Source organism: Thunnus thynnus, chromosome 4 (genome assembly GCF_963924715.1).
Source record: "Thunnus thynnus chromosome 4, fThuThy2.1, whole genome shotgun sequence".
Classification (NCBI taxonomy): domain Eukaryota; kingdom Metazoa; phylum Chordata; class Actinopteri; order Scombriformes; family Scombridae; genus Thunnus; species Thunnus thynnus.
Window position 1 is genome coordinate 24,974,208 of NC_089520.1, and position 18,026 is coordinate 24,992,233.

Below are 18,026 nucleotides of genomic sequence, written 5' to 3' on the forward strand. Positions count from 1 at the left end.
AGTCTATCAAGTTCTACAAATCACGCTCCATTTTTATGGCTAATAATAAAAGACAGGACAGAGACGCCGCCAACACTTTAAATTGCTTTCCATCTGTCCCACTTTAAGAGCTTTTTTCCCACTGAGATTTTGTAATGAGACATCACATTTTAATACTGCGAGAAGGTCTCACTGGGATACAAATACATCCTTTTGTCAGTGTAGCTAGTTGTAGTTGTAGTGTAGTTTTTAAAGATGTTTTGCTTCTTACAAAAAAATATAATAAACTAATGTGTAATGACGTTTAAACTACATGTTTTAAAAATAGCTCATACTCATTCATTGCACAAAAAGTAATGGCCATGCAGTGTTTATTTCATCTTTAAAATTTACAAAATTATGTTAAAAATGTGCAAACCATCTTGCCTACGGGCAGTAATTTGTATGTACAGTATAGTAAGTTTCATTCTAATCCTCAGCAGCAGCGGCTCAGATATCCTCTTGGTCATGCTCTCCACATCCCAGATAATACTGTCCTCATGTTATTATATCAAAAAATCCTGTTTATAGCAAATCCACAATATGAACTTCAATCCCTTTTGGAAAACAATGTGCGTTGCCAATGAATCCCACTCAGCTGCAATCTAGGATATAGCCTGAATCTATCTGTGTGAGGGCTTAGTAGATTGGATGCTGAGAGTAATGGACTGTGTGTACTCAGCAGGAGAGGAATGATACATTAAAGACTTCCCAAAATGGAAACATCCTTGCCAGAGATAACAAAGTACATTTGTTCCATATTCTGTCTCTAGGCTTTGACTGGACATTCGAGTGGGTAATTGTATGTGAAGTGTTTGTGGTTTAGTGATATCACATCAGTTTACAATGTAGTAATCGAGGACTATACAATAAATTTATAGAGAGTAATGGTTTCTGCAGAGACAGTTTTGAAAAATTAAATCAAAGGCATTTCCATCTCTGTGGAATACTGGCAAGCTTTTGTTTAACAGATTTTTTTAAAAGGATTTAAATACAATATTGATTAGTATCATATGTGAAACTCTAATGCCGCATGGTAAGCCCACTGAGCAGTTCCACATGTTTTGGTTGGTCCCTTTCTTTCTGTCCTGATGTGTTTTCCTGAGAACCACAGTGCTGAGAGGCTTTAACCTCAGCTGGCCACTGCTGGGTGCTGGTCCAGTGTAGGAAGCAGGTGTTAAATTCACAACAGCAGACAAGCCATAGAAACGACGGCTGCAAGCTGAGGCACAAAAATGTGAGAAGCTTGAGACTTTGGCTCAAAAAGCTTTTTTTTTCTCACTTTCCTAAGAAATTATTCGGAAATGAGACAAGACTGAAAGTCTAGTTCCTCCCTAGCTTTCCCAGGAGGATGTAATAAAGAAAATAATTGTTAGATGGATGAAAAATGGAGAGACAACTCAATTTTTCTTAGATTCTTACCACTAGTGGGAGTGAAAGAGTAGCCCCAAAATGAAAACTATGTTGTTACCTTAACTTGAAGGATTATCCTCTTTGTCAGGCCCAGCTCTATATTATCATACTTTACTCCAAATCATCAATCTATTGCTGCATTAAAGCAATCTCACCCTGTTCACAAGATGGTTACCTCCAGTGCCTTGTGGCTAATTTTGCTGTGTTACATATTTGGAGTGGTTCGTGGTTAAACCTGATACAAAATTCCTGACATCTCCATCTTGGAATTACACCTAGCAGGCTGATGTGAACATTTTTTCCAAACTTGGCTGCTCAAAGTTACATTCTGAACAATATGTGGTAAACTCTGTATAGCTGTATGTCAGCCTCGGCTATATTTAGCTATTCTTTGAGTTTAATGTACATTAACATGCTAACATGCCTTTAGTTACCATCTGTACATGTTATCTATTGAATATCATAATGCTATTAGCATGTACAAATAACCACAGTTAGCATAGCAAATGCATACAAATAGCATGTTAACATGCTAAAGTTAGCATATAATGTTTATGCATACAGTTAGCATGGTAATATACTTACTGTTACTTGTTGTGTTACATGTTAAAATTATTAATATTATTAATATTATTAATATGTTATTACTATGTTAGCATTAATAGAGACTACAGTGAAATTACAACTGAGGCTCGTGGTAGCACTAGATGAAATCAGGGTAAAGTAATTGGGATTTATCGTCTAGGGACCCGAATTTCTGTACCAAATAATACTATTCTATGCTGGACCAAGGTGTTGGACTAACAGACCAACATCTTTATAACTGTGCTGGTATAGCTAAAAATGATTTAGAAACATGAACATACTGGGTACCATAGAGGTCAAGATCAAGATTGAGATTTCATCTCAAGTAACCAGGAACACACAACACACACTGTTTTATTACATGCTAGGACATTACTCATTCTTTTGTAATAATCCCATAAGCTTTCAGGCTTTTTGAGACATTGGACTGAAGTAGTCATTAGGACACCCATGAAGACTACACCAAGACAGTATTTAATGGTTCACTCTCAACTCTATTCGCTTGTGTAAGCAAAGCTGTTGACACAATGGTGTTTTGGGAGAGTGGTATATGAAAACAACGCCTGCTGCCAGGCCATGGGAAACAGGGAGACCCAAACATGCAGCTGAGTCAGAGATAGACTGACACATAGACAATGTTGTTTCAGGTGAAGCAGAGGACAACAGGTGTGTGTGTGAGAAAAGAGCAGCATAGAGAAGATATGTTATGCTTCTTCTATCAACTTCCTAACACATGACTAAACAAGAGTGAAAACAGTAGAGTAGTATTCTGAGAGTTTAATGTTTGGTCATCATTAGATCCACTAATAAACAGGAAACTGGCTCGTAGGAGACAACCAAAAGCTGTGTGTGAAAAGTAGAACACACAATATCAACAACAGATTTATGATTCACAGATGTTGATATGTGAGTAAATAGGAGTGATAATTTTGTTGAGAAAGCCTGAGACAATAACGCAATAATATGAGCTTTATTAAAATACCAGTGAGTCATAACAAGTCTGTAAATCTGTCGACTTTGCCCGCCCTTCTTTTTTTTCCTCCTCAACTCAGTATCTGTCTCATCAACTGTCTCCTCAGTGTCTCCTGGGATCATTTCTCCCTGACCGCTTCTAACTGCTTTACCCTCTCTGATCTCTCAGTACTCCTCTGTGTCAGCTATTTCCTTTTTTTTCTCAATTTTCTCCAAGTTTCCCTAAAAGTCTCTTGTCTAGTTTCATTCATTCCTCTCTTTATTCTCACCCTCTACTTATTTCTTATTCCTGCTGAACTCACAGTTTTTTTTAGCTTTTTTGGACCTGGTCTTCTCACCCTCCAGTCCTTCCTCTTGCATTTTTTTTCTTACAGTAAGAAGTCCAGAAGCAGCTGTTGGGAGGTGGCTGCCTCTAAGTGGAGCTAATCTGTCTGATTTAATACTCAGTAACTGGAACTTCAGATGGGCAAAGTTGATAATCCTTTAATGAGACACTGAGCATGAAAAACACTTATACAGTACAGTATGTGCATCTTTCCTTTATGTCGCTGACTCTTTCGGTCTATTTTTGTGTCTGTTTTTCTGTCTGTATCTCATCCTCTCTTTCTTAACATTTCAGTTGAGAGCTCCCAAACTACTTATTTCTCCCTTTCATGTTCCAAAGCATTTATTTCTCGTGGTCAGACAATCACGTTCTTTCAATTTTTCCTCCCTCTTGCCCTTTGATACCAATTATGTCGAGGTGTGTCTGCTTACGTAAAAATGTGTTGAAAGTAGTTGTGTTCAGTTTCTCAATGTCTTTTCTGTTGCCTGTTTCCCTTGCTTTCTTTGGGTTGTTGTGGGTGCAGCAGATGTTTTGGCTTACCATAAAGCCACACCACACAGCACTAGGTTGACAGTCTAAAGGACCAACCCAGTGGTATAAATACAGGCAGTGCAGCCAGTGTAACTGCAATGGGGTCCGGGGCCTGATGGAGCCCAGCCCCGCACCATTCAAACACAGGTGGTAAACAAATTTTTTTTTTTTTTGTAGTTATGTAGAAATAATATCACACACTCATGGTGTTTCTGTGTGTATTAGCAATGAATTTATTCTAGTCCTCCAGCCCCTCTGAAAAAAAGCTATTATATTCTTACAATATTCCTATAGTTTAAACTTTGTTATCTGTGCCAGCCACATAGCCTCATAATCTCTATGAGCCACTTGAGGATTAAATTAATTTAAAGTTTTGATCACTATGCCACTGTGAGCCAGCAGTCATAACATTAAGCCTTATTCACAGTATTTAGTTTTTATAATGGTTCATGTCCATTGTGTGTAAAAGCCTGACCTGATTACAAAATCCAAGAGCTGTCTCTAATATCGTGTGCGTGTGTGTGTGTGTGTGTGTGTGTGTGTGTGTGTGTGCATGAATGCTTGTGCATTTTGCAGTGAATAGGGCCCATAAAAACTGGGCTTGGCCCATCATGACTACCTTACTCCACTGGACCAACCCAAAGCACAACAGGAACAAGATCAGCTGTTTCTGTGATAGAAATCAGGGAACAAAAGCCACTGAGTCTGGCAAAAATGCCCATAGTGAATCCTCCAGCAGTGACTTCTATGATCACATGGGAGCTTCTTCCGTCAGTGAGGTGTACACAAACATTCTGCTGCTTCTGACAATCCCTTTCACGGATGTGACTGCTGAGCCCCCGTTCAGCTCAGAATTTTTGAAATCTATTTGAGGAGCGCAGTGGGACAGAAGAGGTCGAGTAGGAGGCTTATATTATTCATTGGGAATGAAAGAAGTTGAACCTAGAGCAGCCAGAGCTTCGACATGTTTTTGGGGAGGGTGTTGTGTTTTTTTGGAGGGGGGGGGGTGGAGGGAATAGGGGTGGAACGGAGGTTAAAGTCAAGAGGAGGGTTCAAAGAAATCATTAATCGTGGGGAGTGAATTGAAGCGAACCAAGATTTGCACTCACTTCCCTAATTATTTTCATACAGTCCCTAAAGTGAGACAGAAAAAATGCTGTGATTTTACTGTGATCAACATTAAAACTATATTTTTAATATAGAATATAGACGTACATACTGAACCACATTAAACACACCACTGACTCTGTGTCTTATATGGGTTTCCTTCACTATTTTAACTTGCAGTATATATATTACACCACTAGGTATCATGTTTTATCAACAGTCACAGACTGTAATTTGAGAAGCACAGATGTAAAGTCTCTGCCTCTGAACAAGACCACAAAAAGACGAGGCTTAAATGCTCACAGTACTCTGTTTTGCATCCACATATCATCTCTTGACTTCAAAGCATCTGAAATGAACAAGATGTATCCTTTAAGTCCAAGAGCAGCCTCTCCTAAAAAGGGCAGGATGATCCACTAAAACAAGCCTGAACCAAACAAGCACTAATGATAAGTGTTTCCTCCCCACTGCCAGGTGAAGGCAGTCATTTCCACTGGCAGGATAAATTGATCCAGATGGCATGTGGACTCAACATTAACAGCATTATGACCCTCTCCTCACCTGCCTCCTTGTAGGGTATTATTATCACAAGACCAGAAAACATCTGGCTGGCAGAGCTGTGTGATGCAGGGTTCACATATATGAGCACACTTCAAAGTTTATCACATCTGTCTTTACGGAAAGATTTTTCTGGTTAGATAAGATGGTGTCTGGCTTTAAATCTTAATTTACTCCGACATCTCTGATGGTAGTTGGACAAAAGTGAAGAGTTATACTGTTAACCCTTTCATACTGTTCAGGTCAAATTTGACCCACAATTACATTTGAAAGCAATAAAAAAAACAAATTACAAAAATTTGAAAATTACATTCTTTAGGCCTGAAATTTTATGACTTTTCCTAAAGTGGCCCAGAATATTAAAAAATGGAAATGTTTCAAAATAATTTTTGTGCAGTTACTATACATCAATCTGCCACTAGGGAACAAAAGAGAGGGAGATGCAACTTCTGCACAACAAAAAAGGATTGTAAAAGTCATGTTTTTTGCAGTTTTGTTTGTTTGAAATATGCAAACCAGTTTGTTTTGTTGTATGACTAATACATTAAATGCAGAGTTCAGTGTGTTCGATTGACAGAAAAGTAGGGCATGTGGTTTGCAGGCAGGGTTGATTGATGATTATGATGAAACATACCATTCAAAAATGTTGTTGCATTCTTTACTTTCAATAAAATTAATATAAATAATTATGCCTGTTTATTCTCCTATTTTAGATAACATGAGATCATAATATAATGTGATGGTGAATGTATTTTCTCTATAAACAAATAGTGTCAAACCCAGAGAAAACACTTTCTCTGCTCTCTGAAACACTAATGAAGGATAATGTAGTATGAAGATAGGCTTATTGTGAAGGGAAGAGATATACACAAGCTAGTGTGGTAAAGTAATATGAGCTTCACATTATTTTAGACAAAGAAGACAAACAGAGAAACTAAGATCAAACACAGTAAGTTATGTACATATAAAAATATCACACACACACACACCAGTTGTTCAACACAGGGTGTGTCTGAAGCATTCTGCACTAAAATCCACCACCTGTGTGTTTGTGTGTGTGTGTGTGTGTGTGTGTGTGTGTGTGTGTGTGTGTGTGTGTGTATGTTTGTGTGTGTGTGTGTGTGTGTACTCAAGTCTGCAGCTGTGTAAGCAACTGACCTAACAGGGACATTAGCAGCAAAGAGCTCAGTCTATAAGCATATGTTTACCTATGTGCAAACACACTCACACACACATATACAAAAGTATTCTTATTAGGCCATACAAGATACATGCTACACAAGCTAAGTATCTTGAAGACTCTGCAATCAACACATTAGGCAGCACAGATAATATAACCTTTTAATTTAATGATTAGTTCAGTTCTCAAAATGACAAGAAGGCGTTATTTTTTTCCTCACCTGTATTCTGCGAAGACTCGCCCCTACTCTGCCTCTGATTGGCTCTGACGATAATATTTTTACTCTAACCCTAACCATCTCACTCCTCATGCCTAAAACTAACCAAACTAACCAACAAAGCGGGCAGGAAAAAGAAAATAAGGCATCAGGAAATCAACAAACAAACACCTATTAGATAAGAAGTGCTAATAGTATAAATAACAAGAACAAGCATTTCTAGTTTTGCATGTTTCTGGATTTTAACTGTCTACATATCTAAAATATGTTTTTGTTTTTTGTTGTTTTAAATAACACACACAACTAGTTTCAAGCCACTCTGCATGTGTGTGTGCTCATATTTTTGAGGGGTTTACTGACACACCTGTCTCTCTGTGCCTGTGTTTGCTCAGGATTGTAAGGCTTTCCGTTCTAAGAGACATTAAAAGCTTTTATGTGGGAAATGTGACAGTGCATCTGCTGGAAAAAAAAAATAGAAAGCCTGGATTAATATAGTCACTGTATCAAGAGTAAGACTAAATGCTGTAACATTTAAATGGGTCATATTCATCCAAAGGACAGGCATTTCATTTGTTTTTTTTATTCATTTCATTTTTTGTTTGTATTGGTTAAAATCTGAATTGTTTTTTCATAAAAGTATATATTTTATATATACTTTCTGCTCCATACTGCACCTTAGAACATTTTGTAAAAAGCTATTTAATTTAGTATTAGTATTTAGCTTAGTATTTAGAAAGTGTAGCAAACACTTCACATTTCAGGGTTTTAGTTATATATCCATATATATATATATCTTATATATCTGAGACACACAATTGAACTAACAATGAGAGACAAAGTATAGCAAAATATTTCACTCATGTGCACAGGCATAAAAAGGGAGACTATTTCCAAGAAAATTACATGTATCTGTTAAGTTTAAAAACATGAATTCAGTGGCACAAACCAGTGAGAGCTCAAAAGTGTCACTGTTCATAGTTTATCAGTACTCAATATAAAAGCCTCATGACAGTTCAGCTCACTACAAAAGTACTAAAATAAAGACACAAGCATCTTTGTGGATGACAGAGGCAGCTGACCCTCAGTCAGGCCACAGGAAGCCATTAACAGGTCATGACCTTTAGTCTCCACGACTCAACATATCCCACAAGTCTAAAAAGAAAACAACAGGTACATGTTTTACACGAACACACTCACACACACATCAATGTCACTGGCCAACAGGTGGGATTTCTTGATGGAACACAGACTCCTGAACAGGAAAGTCAGTGAAACTACCGTCTTTGTGTAGGCTGACAAGCCTAAAGGTAGGAAATGTGACCTCCAGGATCAAATGAATGGCTTCTACTACATTGTACAAACGCCTCGACCTACTTTGTCCAATTGCCTTTTGTCTAAATATCCAAGAAAAACAGCTCTGTATCCCATCTTATTGTTAGGCCTCTAAAAAAATTGTATCACTTTTCTACCACATTATTTCTGACACATTTTATGAAACTTCAAATAACATATTTGCCTGATTTTTTGTTTGTTTTTACTTTTTGTGGACTTTCAGAGATCAAGACACAAACTACAGAGAAAGGAAATAAAAGAGAAATCTGCGTGCTGTAATTCCTCTGTGGAACACAGAAAACATTTGAAACAGACAACCAAGCTGAGATGAGTATCAAAGAAAAGCCTCAGAAAGGGCATTTCTCACACAGAACATTCCTTAACTATGGCTTGAAAACTTGCTGTAATTGGCGTCACAAATGTGACATTAAGATCTGGTCATTTTAGTTTCATGGACTTTTATCTAAAATGCTGCATTGTTTCAGTGGCCAGTTGGTAGCAGTTTTTTGGGGATCTTCAGTGATAAATGTACAATAGAACTACTGTCTTGGTCATATGATGAAAGGAGGCACGTAAAAGTTGTGTCCAAGTTAGTGTCACAAGTCACCTTTCAAGCCATAGAAGATAAAGTGGCTTTGGGGTTAATGTGTTGATCTATTCTGTGAAGGTGTCATGAAAAAACTCAAATGCCAAAATTAGATAATCATATTTTGACCAGTTGGAAAGCCTTCGTTCTGAGTCAGGAAAACAGGAAGAATAAAAATAGTAATTTAATAGAATAGTAGTTTGTAGTGTAGTGTGTTAGGGTTAGAGTAGGTAAATTCACTAAAGATGTCATATGTTTTCACTGGCACTTTAGATTGTAAATGATGTGTATTTAATGCTTAAAAATACAAATGGTTATCTTGAACCTACAACATGTTGCTCTGTAGAGCAGTTTTTTCCAGAAACACCACCTGTTTTGTAAAATGGTAACAGAGTAGAGCAGATTTTTTTTTCCTTTTTTTTATTTAGACACATTTCAACCTCTATAGCTTACATGTCCACCACCTTTCACTCCCCTTTTCCTTCTTACCTACTTTATCTCAAGATAAAACAGTTTATTGCTTTGAATAGCTGCCAAAATAGGCTGATGTTCTTTGAAGTCTGTTCATATGCTTGCTGATAGCAAATTTGCTATTAATTTTGACCCTAATAACACCGTACTACTGATATGTGTTACAAATATTAAATCCCCCTCTGGACTTAAAGCACAGGAAAGTGGGAGCTCCATCAGTGCAAACAGGCCTGGAGGCAGAATATTTCATACTCCTCACATTGTTCTTGGACACACCTGGAGGCTAAAATAAACTTCTCCCAGATGATCTAAACTATTGGGGAAATCCCAAATTGCCACATTCTCTGTTCTTCACATATCAGCGTTTTAGTTATATATCTTAGACATACAATTAGCTGGCTAACAATGAGAGACAATTTAACTAAAAAGAGAGAGACAAATATTTGAACATACCTTGTAATGTTGTTTTCCACCTGTATGTCCAACTAACAAAGGAGGATCATTCTTGTGCTGTTTGAAATCTGCTCATTTTGAGGCAGAACATTGGAGCTGTAACAACATGACATGCAACAGGTGTAGCCTTGGAGGAAGGGTGGAGGAAGAGAAAGAAGGAGGACTGGAGTTTATTTGGGGGCGGAGGCAATGCATAGGCCTGCTTTGATGAGAACCTGTGATCATGCTACAGCAAACCTATTTTTCATAATCCATTTATGCATTAGCTTTACTTCAATGTCTTTTTCTGTACATCTAGATGTAAATATACTTTGGCACAAAGCACAGCTGTTGTCAGTATCAATCAATCAGTGAATACAAAAATGAATACAGTACAAAAACATGAATACAATAAAATAAGTGAAGAAAATAAAGTAAATAATGTCTGTAAATCATTCTTAATCAAAAGCCAGGCTGAAGAGGTAGGTTTTACATTAACATTTAAAGGTTTTAACACTTGCAGCTACTCTCAGATCCTCAGACTGTTCCAGCGGCTCAGAGCATAAAATCTGCCCTACCAAAGGTTTTAGTCTTGTACTTTGGAACAACGAAAACACTCATGCCAGAGGACCTGAGGAGCCGCACTGGTTCATGCACTGTAAGCATGTGAGACATATAGGCTTGTGCAAGATCATGAAATGCTTTAAAAACAAGTAAAAGAATTTTAAAATCAATATGACATCACAATGGGTAACATACTATATATAGATTAAAAATAAGTGGCCCTAAAAGTGATCCTTGGGGAATCCCACAGGTTATTTTTTGAGGTTTTGGAGAAGTTATCATCAACTGCAACAGAGAACTCTCTGCCAGAGAGACAAGAGGAAAACCAGTTAAAAACAGACAGTCCAATAAATATTGGACTGTCTGGAATTGGTGTATTGGTTTATTGGCAATAAGGTTTATTGGCATCTAGATGTATCCTGATATTATTCACTCCTTGAAATAGGGCTGTCTCAATGCTATAAAACTAGACTGAAACAATTCAAACTTATTGTTTGAGTTAATAAATTTGTTTGATTGTATGTACACCAGTTTCTCTAAAATCTTGCTGATGATTGGAGATTGGTCTGTAGTTACTGGGTATTGACAGATCAAGCCTCCTTTTTTTTTTTTTTTTTTTTTTTTTTTAAAAAGACTTCACAAGTGCAGTCTTGAATGCTATAAAAGCCAAGGTCCCAAAAACAACTTTACATTGACTTTATTCACAATGAATAACTTTGTGATTATGAAGTGTGGCAGATGCAGATACTGTAGGTGAGGTGCTCTGAGAATAAACCATCTTAACATCCTGTTATGTTTCAGTGAAACATCATCATACAGCATGTAAAAAAGATGTCTCTGGAAATTATTAAAACAAACCTTAATCTTTAGAAACAAAGTAACTCTGCTCTCTTTGAGGACTCCATAGAGAACACATCGGCCCTCATAAGAGATCAGCTGGTGATAGAGGTTGCTGGAGATAACCTCTTTTGAATAAATATAGCTGTGTACTATCTCATGTGCAGCCCGACCCTGTTCTCGCTGTGCCCAATGTGCCTGCCTTCCACCCGTTACACAAAATGGAGCTCTGAATTTGGGTCAAGCAGCCCCAGGAGTTGCAAGGCTGTCTTGTTCAGGCTGCTGCATCATTGCAGTATGTGTTAGTTATAGTACGTGATCCACAACATTAAGCATCATAAGCTCCTTTTTTTACCTCTATGCTCATGCTCTTTGATAACAACATTACCAAACTCTGGATAAAGCTTGAGTCAAGAGTAGACTTGGAGTGGTGAACTAGTTCAGCTGATGGAGAACATTCAAGCATGACCTGTACCTGACTTAGCAGTTTAGAGAGTGGATTTCTTCAAACACAAAATGGCAAGTGTTAGACACTTTACCTCCACATTCATCAATCACACTTGGAATATAATTATTTTTCAGGTGTGCCTGTTCATAGCACTATTGTGGTTTTTTGAAGACTCAGGCAAAACTGGTTAAACTCTAAAAAAAGTCATCTTAGCCCTCACATTATTGTTAGTAAGAGGCTGTCTTTGACTTAATTGGAAATCTGCTAACTTTCTTAATTTGCTACTTTGCACAAGCTCAAGGATATTAGATCCTTTTTAAGGCTTGAAAAAGTCCAAAAAACTCTTCTCTTCTGGTATTTCATTTAATTTATTTTCTTACATTCTGACAGTTATTTTATGTATTTATATTTTTATGTATACACACCAAACTATAACACACATGACACAATACATGATGCTTATAAACTGTGGTTGTGTGCATGTGTGGTGAAGGGACACTAGTGTCACACACTCCACATCGCTCCTTTTGTATGGAAGCCTATTTATAGAGAAAAAAAACTCATGGTAAGTCAAAATTATGATATCCTAAGTCCAAATCTTGCCTTTTTAAGTAAAAATTATTAGTCTTGATCTCTGAATCTCTCCTCACATCCCCCAATATTTTTTGAAATACTAAGTTTAAATTAGTACTTTATTAATAATAATTATTAAGATACAAAGTAATAACTCAAATTTTATACTTATTATCTCATAAATTTGATTATCTCATAATTTTGGTCCGTTGACATTCTTTACTTAGAATGTCATAATTTTGATTAACTGATATTATTTTTATTTTTGTCATTTCTGGTGGAAATGGCCTCCCATACATATGTAATCTTCATCCAGTGAAAATGCTTTGTTCTCAGATACAGATGGTAATGTTTTTAGACATGTGAAATGTGGGTTCACTTAAAATATACTACACACACAACACTGTATGCAGTACACAGTATACAGCATGCAGTGTCTTCCATATCCAAGACTCAGCATGGCTCTACGGCTCCTATAGAGAAGATGTTATCACCAGCTCCCTGCTGTATTGTTCATGCAGAGATGTAGGCCAGTTTAAGTCTTTAATTATTGACAGTGGTTCAGAGAAGGGCCACAGACCTGATATCCTTTTACCCTGCAGGGTGCGCCTTGGCAGTGATGATGACAGTGGACAAGGAAGGAAACACAGAACTGTCACAATGGGAAAAAATCTTGTTGTATATAACAGGAAGCTGTACATCATCAGAATAACAGTTTGCTCATTATGGTGAGAAAACATAACTGTCATATCAAAATATTTTAATTGTGAGACTTAAAAATAGCCATAAAGATAGTGGCATTCAGAAATTGCTGAAAATCAGACAGAAGAAAAGACAAAACATGAATGATGAATATGACTTTATGGCATTTTGTTGTGGCTCTATGTTCTGGAGAGAGAATTCTCTCACTAATGGTTTTGCAGCGTAAACAAAATCCTATTATGTCTCCCCATATAAATCAAAATGTTAGAAAAAGAATGTTTTCTCATTTTCAAGTCAAGTATAACCCCAGGGCTTTACAATCTGTATGGCATACAACACTGATTTAGATGAGGAGAAACCTCAGGAGGAGGGATCCCTCTTTTAGGACAGACTGATGCAATGAGTGTCACATAAAGAGAGTAAATTTAAGTAGCAGTTGTAGAATTATTATATTCAACTGCACAGTAGCAAAGCACACAAGCATAATGAGGAAAGTGCTTGTTTTTTACAGAATTTTAGAACTTATATTTTAGGTATATTTTTTTTCTCTTAACACAATGCTTTGTCGTGATGGGGCTGATAATTATATCATTCATTATAAAGATGACATGTGAGATTTGTTTTTGTAAGTTTTAGTAAATACTAAATTAGTTAATTGTTGTATGTTTCACCAGAATTTGTGCTTCCAGTTTAATGATAACATGTAGCATGTACTGTGGTGGCAAGCAGTTGGCTGTTAATCTGACAATTCAGTGTTCACAGCTAAATTTATACTTTACCTTTTGCTCCCAGATATGGGGGAACTTGCTGCAGGCATTCAGATATTTTCAGCAAAACTAATGAAAGCATTTGATATGCAGCGCTGGAAATAAGCACGCTGATTCAAAGCTGCGTGTAGCACAAACAGAAACCCTAATGAGTTGGGTTTTGATCTGCTGTAGGAGCTGCAGGTCTGAGACCAAAGCAAAAATATTGGAATTCAGCATTTGATTGTGTTGCTTTCAGATCTTATTGATGAGATGTGTGGTGTTCCCACACATGACTGCAACCATCCATGGAAATACTACTCGTCCTTAAGCTAACTCTGACTTCAAAGATGTACATTTTTGGAAAATATGACTCATTTCCTCCTGTCAGCACAGGGGCACATGTTCAAACAAGCATGTTGTTTGAGTTCTATATCAATTAAAAATGAATGTCAGGTCCTACCTTGCAGAAGGAAACCAATTAATAATTATTGGTCTGTAATAAAGTCATACTGTACACCCACTGAAACATTTAGTGATATCATATTTCACATCATGTTATAATTTGCTGCAATATAGCAAAACACAGTTGTTCATGGTTTAAAAAAACTAGCCTCAGTTTGATGTTAGAACCTGTCTGCAATGCTTCAACTTAACCTTTGAACAGCGTCTCATGAGAGATATTTGTGTTTGCATCGAGTTTGACTTCATTCCCATCTTAGATGTTATTAAAAGCCTCACCACAGGCCAAATCAATGGAGAGTGTCCTGCTGTGCAATGTGCCACTACTAAAGGAAATATCTGGTGCATATGGAGAGTTGGATAATCAACCATGACAGTCAGCTCACTGATCTTCTGGTGCCAAACATGTACAAGTTAACTAACTAATAAGTTACAACTGATTGATTTGATCATGCTCAACGATTTGATCTAAAATGTATCACTAAAAAGAACTTGAAATTGATATTCTAGTATAATTAAGCACTCCCACAAACAATTTCAGTTGAAGGGGGGAATAAAAAAGCACTCATCTTCCAGTGAAATTGCCTTGAAAACTAACCACATCAAGTCCCCCACCCTGCAGCCTATCAGCTGGAATATAACGATTTCTCATGAAAATATCACAGTCTATCTTTCCATCACTTCATAGGTATTCACCAAAATAGAAGGACTCAAAATTTGATGGGGGTATTTTGTTCCCAAATGTGCTATCCAACATAATGCATCTGGACATGGAGTATCTTTTTACTTGTCAAGTCAGTTTAATTTATACAGCCCAAAATCATAAATCACAGATTTCCCTCAAAGGGCTTTACAATCTGTACAACATATGAAACCTTCTATATCCAGACAAGGAAAATCTCCACAAAAAAGCTCTCCAATGAAAGATAAAGTTTTAAACATCTATCTAAAATCAAACTATTATGAGAACATTTTCTGATTGCTCATATACTGTACAAGTAAAAGTAATTATTGATCACTGTGAATACTTTATTAAATGAAGGGTCTTAGCTTTAACATAATTTTCCAAACCAGCTATTTAACACTTTGATATTAAACTTGTTTTCTTGCTAATGTCAGCTAAGTCAGTTGGGTAAGTAATACAAATCGAAAAGCTGGTATGGCTTTTCTTATATGAATAGAGCAAACTTCAATACTCAGTTACGCATAAATACTCTCATTGAAAATTGAAACAGTTGATCCCAAGCTTCCAAAATGTGAATACACACATTTACACCCTTACACAGTATACCCAATACTTTTCCCGCACACACTCTGATGATGAATGACCCTGCCTGTCAGTATTTGTATAATTTCATAACCATTACCCAAACAATAAGAGGACGTTTTTAAATGTAAACCTGTTTTTATTTTCTAGCAGTGTAAGACTGCCTGGCTCTCAGTTATTGTAGCTAAACACTGTTCCTGTTTCATGGAAGAGGCTGCTTTGCCTTACATAACAAGGTGCTTAAATATTGAATGTTTTCAAAGGAATATCAAACTCATATAACTGATTGGCCATTAAAGCTGCACAGGCTAAAAGAAGAGACAGATGCTGAGTAAATCACAGGGAGGATGCTATTTGAGGGAAATCTAGGACAAACACTGCAAAGATGTATAATACATGAGCAATAGCAACCTCTAGTGGATCACAAGGTTTCGGAGGGTGGGTGGGTGCTTTGGTGAAAATACTGTAATGGAGAGACTGTTAGAGACTGTTTGTGTGTGTGTGTGTGTGTGTGTGTGTGTGTGTGTGTGTGTGTGTGTGAGAGAGAGAGAGAGAGAGAGAGAGAGAGCAAGAGAGAGAGAGAGAGAGAGTATGGGGGTGTTCAGACATAAATTTCATAGTGAAGTCTGCACATTCTGTAGAAGTGTGGGAGTGTGCCTGCAGTGCTCAGAAAGTTGTTAAACACAGAAATGTGGCTGCAAGCAAAGACTCTGTGTGTGTGTGTGTGTGAGAGAGAGAGAGAGAGAGAGAGAGAGAGAGAGAGAGAAAGAAAGAAAGAGAGAGGTGGGTGTATTGTGCTTGTCTTGCCGTGTGTGTGTGAATAAATTTGAATGAATTTGATTTCCATGTACACTCATCAAAGGGAGAGTGTCGTTGAATGATGGTAGCACAGTGTAGTGCAGTAGTTGCACAGTATCTTAGAGTGAAGCAGTACTGTCACGCCTACCCGGCGTCAGAACATCAGCCTGGCTCTTGCTTTCTGTGATGCCTGTTCACAGAAAGTGTTAAGTGCTGTCCCTGGCATTTACATGTGTATATGTCAGAAAGGAGACAATTTTCAATATGCTAATACCCTCCAAAGTGTTAACGTGTTTAAGTAGTGTATGTCACATGTGTGTATGTGTGTTTGATCATTACACCTCTGCAGCAGAGACTGCAGAGTATTGAATTAATTCATCTACAGAGACTGCCAGCTGCGATGCTGTGTGGAGGGATGAATGATGCCCTGAGATTTTACTTCCATCAGATGTCTGCTGCCTTTTTCATCTTTTATTCAATCTGTCTCGAGACAGGTGGAAGGTAGAGAAGGAGACAAAAAAGGAGGGCAGGTATAAGGCAAGGAAAGGCAAAATAATTTTTATTTTTGTAGCGCATTTCTTACACTAAAATGCATAAAGCAACAAATAACATGTACAGAAGAATAGAATAAAGAAAATGCATGAAAATACAACAATAACAACCCACCCACTCAGAGACAGTGAAGAGCACCCATATTCACCCTGTAGACATAAATCACAGGCACACAAACAAATACATAAACTAACCATCAGCCTAAGAAAGTTTTTTGTTTTCTTTTGAATGAGGACACAATTCTGAATTATTTGCAGTAACTAAAAGCCCCCTCACCAGATCTGGACCTTATTCTAGGTATAGGTAGAATATATATATATATATATATAGTTAATTGGAGTGAAAGTCATAGCATAGCAGTATTCAAACACATAAAAAGACAATGACAATGCTATAGGGAGGCATACTGTTAACAGGCTCGGTCAAAACATGAGCATGTATGAGGACTTTCAAGTTTAAGTACACTTGGCTTCACAAGTAAACACACAGTTGTGAGCAGGGTGAGCAGAATCCTAATGGGACCCTAATGGGTCAGGAAAGTAACATGATTCATTGTTCATGGCATTTGGTCGTATTCAAACAGGGCAAAATGATTTTGTAAGAACACACCCACTGCAGGTCTAGATGAATGCCATTTCTCTCTGATCCAATCACCAGATCGCACAGATTTATGATGAGGTATGTAATTTCACTTTCATTCGGATATAATCACCATATGTCATTTTCAAATGAAGAACTGAGGCTGACCTAATGAGAAGAAAAAACAGATAGAATGGCATGAATAATTGAATCCCTGTGTTAGCAGGGGGCTAAATACAGACACTAAGTCATCAATATCTGGGTCTCTTAATTAGACACTACCAGAGATGATCACAAGTTAATTGTCGGAAATGATCTTCACAGTGACACACACCTACCTGCATCTCAAGGCACTGTGTGAGGAAGACAGGTCCCATAGTGAGGAAACATTATGGGACCCATGAGCTATTTTCCTATTATGCAAATATGTTTGTCAAATCACTGTGTATTATTTGAGCTTCCCCAAAATCTTTCCTGCTTTAATTTACTGTACAGTATTTATTCAGACTCACACCAAGGACCACACACACATGTACAATTAATCATGCACAGATGAATGTTTCAAGATATTCTTAGATGCTTGTAAATCTCCTGTCGTCTTGCCAATGCTTGGTGACAGGGTAAAAACCTGATTATGTACATCATGGCGAGGAAGAGTTGCGTTATCACTCTGTACTGAGTAGGTTGTCCATTTTGTCGCTTGGGTTAACATGACAGTGAAGGACACAAAGGGGACAGCAGGTGTGTTGTGGTTAATGTCTGGGCTGTGAA